This window comes from Hermetia illucens, chromosome 3 (genome assembly GCF_905115235.1).
Source record: "Hermetia illucens chromosome 3, iHerIll2.2.curated.20191125, whole genome shotgun sequence".
In the NCBI taxonomy this organism is placed as follows: domain Eukaryota; kingdom Metazoa; phylum Arthropoda; class Insecta; order Diptera; family Stratiomyidae; genus Hermetia; species Hermetia illucens.
The window spans coordinates 31,334,083-31,337,094 of record NC_051851.1 but is presented as its reverse complement, the minus strand read 5'-3'; the positions used below and the strand labels follow the sequence as shown (position 1 = coordinate 31,337,094).

Below are 3,012 nucleotides of genomic sequence, written 5' to 3'. Positions count from 1 at the left end.
ATAGAGGAAAGGAAGGGTGGGTCGAGTTATTAGAGAGGGAGGGAAGGCCAGGAGTAATGGGAAAGGAGAGCATAGGAAGATTATAGTCAACCCAGAGGTTGAAAGGAAGTGAGGGAAACAAAACGATTAGGACCTCTGATAATCTGTCGAAGAAATCCTCGTACAGAGAAGGCGAGCTTAGGCGGGGAAAATATACACGCGATATGATAAAGGGATATGGGTTTGGCGGAAAGACACGTATGGTGACAGGATCGAAGGAGGAGGAGGAGGAGGAAAAGATGATTTGGGCACGGAGATGGGACTTAACAGCTATTAGGGCTCCTCCGCCAGTTGTCTTGCCAAGCGCAGCGCAGTCTCTGTCACAACGAAAGACAGAGTAACCTTCGAGGAGTTCAGAATCTAAAATCCTGTCATCCAGCCAGGTTTCTGAAATGCTAAGACAGCTTGGTCCTTGGACCCCTTACATTTTCGTAAAAGAGTATATAGTTGTCGGAATCATTCAAGTTCGGTGAGGTAGGCGGGCGGGCCGGAAATTTTCACGAAGTTTAGTCCTCTGATGAAACTTGACGAAGACCCCCTGTGGCCAAAAGGACGATTGGACGATAGCATCGAAGTCGTGGGTATATGTTACTTTGAAGGAAGCTATCACTCGGTCAGCAGAGCCATCCTTCGTCAGCTTCACATATGAAAGAGGTGACAAAGTTGAGTTGGTTTTGCTTCTGATATAGGCCAGAATTTTGTCGGACGTGGTGGAGTACGCTAGCCTTGACACGTACAGCTATTCTGGCGGCGAGGCAACGTTCAATTGGGGGCCGCTCGGGTGACATGAGGTCGGAAAGGCCTGCGATTCAGCGGTGGCGGGCGCCTATGATACACAGGCGAAGCGTGTGGTGGTGCTAATGCAGCGCATCCGATGCTGAATTGCAAACATGTCCCTCGGATGAAGGACGATTTTTCAGTTGGCTAGCGAATGCCGACAACTTGGTGCTGTTGGTGTCGGGGATGTTCGCTTCCATCATGAGTGACGTTATATGCGGACTTGGCACAAATCCAACCAAAACAAAGCTAATGCTATTCGCCACCAAGACAAGGGTACCCAAATTCAACCTACCTAGTACCCAGGGTAAAGGAGGCCTGTATAGACTTCTATGGCTGCAAGAGGACCTTTGCAAGCGAATGAAGTCTCCAGGCCGAGGATGGTTCTCCGGGAGATACGCAGCCGTGGTATGTCCTATCCTAACGTACGCTCTGAGTCTTGCTGGGGCTCTGCAGTGCTGCCTGTTAAATGCTCTCAACGTGCTCCTACACTTCGTCCCCCTAGACCCCAATTGCCAAACTACTTGAGCCCGGATGCTGGAAAACAAAGCCTTACGACCATAGTAACATCTTAAACAAAGTACCCCCAGAGCTCTGGACATTCCCCATGGGCTAAGTTATATGCAAGCCGAACTTTACGAGGAACTTGGTGTGGACTTTCAAACTAGAGCAGAGAGGAAAATCGGCGATATGTTGCAAGGATATGATACAATATTCTTCACCAACGGATCAAAGATGGTCTGTGAAGTCGGTGGAAGACCTTTTGTCGTACGGTCGTACAGTCTCCAGGATTCGTCAAAAGTACTGGCCATACTGGAATTCTGTCGTTGGCTGGGGTATGATCTGAATCCCAAACGTCCGTAGGCGTTCTTGACGATAGCCAAGCCATTTAAGGGTTTATACTTAGCGGGGACACCCTCCAAGCTGGTGGGGACCACTGTGGGTGGCACCCTCTTCTGGGTTGCCTGTCGTTGGAACATAAAGGGGAATGAGCGTGCTGGAGGCCTTGCCACGCGGGCTTTCCGCTCTTGTCAGTCTTTTGGGGAACCCAGTTTGTGTCCCGCTGGCGAATTTCGGATTTTTCTTTAGAATTTTCCACATGTGGCCCAACCATTGGTGTTGGTTTTTGATATGGACTAACAGTAAATACTCCCATCAAATAAATTAATTCTTATTCATTATTATCAGTTGGTTGATGATCGGTTGGTTGCCACTCTTAAGAAATTACCATAAACAAATCAAATACAATACGAAAGCTAATTACAGCCACCTTAGCTATGTATAATGCCTCGATTTTCTAGCATTAACAGTAAAATCTAATTATCCGCTTCATATATACAACCAGAAAGTTTCCATGAAAATGAGATTTTTGCTGGTCTAAACAAGGTTTCCCGTGATCGGATAATTTCAATATAAAAGCTTCATTCTTCCACCAATCTTCACAGTCGCAGATAGCCAACATGAGATTTTATTTAGTTTTCGCACTACTTCTGATTTTAACTGTCTCTGGCGGTCGTTGTCATGTGAGTAGAAGCTAAGCAAGCGGAATAATTTGTCTATAACTAAGCAATGAATACTTTCTATTTCAAAATATCCCAAGCTTTGGAGATGGGAGCATGTCAAAATAAAAAACAAAACGCGAGTTTAAGGAATGATATTTATATGGAAAACCTAGGCAGAAATTTGTTTGATGACCATAGAACTACCCGAACTGTACCCGATTCCCTCTGTCTAATGGAATATCCCTGAGTCGCCTATGTTTCATGCGTCCATAAGCAGGTCGCTCACATAGAAAATGTTGCGTGAATTCCGCTTCCCCATTACAGGATGGACACGTATCATCTTAGAGAATCCCTATTGTGAATATATCTCCAACTAGTGAATTATAGGTAGCCAGAATGACTGTTATACTTCTGTAAGCCTTCCTGCTTTTGATAGAATAAATTTTGCAATATATTTATTCGGTTCTGATAGCAATAGTTTCGGTTATCTAGTGGCACTAAGGCGCTGCCACAAACCATCAGGGGGAAGCTTGTTCCCAGTTTTTGATAGCAGCATTAATCAATTGCTAGCTCCGGTCTAAGATTTCATTTCCCTCTACACCATAGTGACCAGGTACCCAAAGTAGTTTCATCGTATCTACTGAACACCGACAATGCAGCTTGACCATCTCTGCAGATTGTGGTGTACAAGACT

The 3,012-nt window shown here is 45.5% G+C and overlaps 1 long non-coding RNA gene across 1 annotated transcript; it reads left to right on the top strand.

Annotated features, from left to right (window-relative positions):
- Positions 1 to 2,256: 2,256 nt before the first annotated feature.
- On the top strand, positions 2,257 to 2,787 carry LOC119652958. The gene is made up of 2 exons (XR_005249625.1): positions 2,257 to 2,339; positions 2,417 to 2,787. It is a non-coding gene; the product is annotated as an uncharacterized LOC119652958 (long non-coding RNA).
- The last annotated feature ends 225 nt before the right edge of the window (positions 2,788 to 3,012 follow it).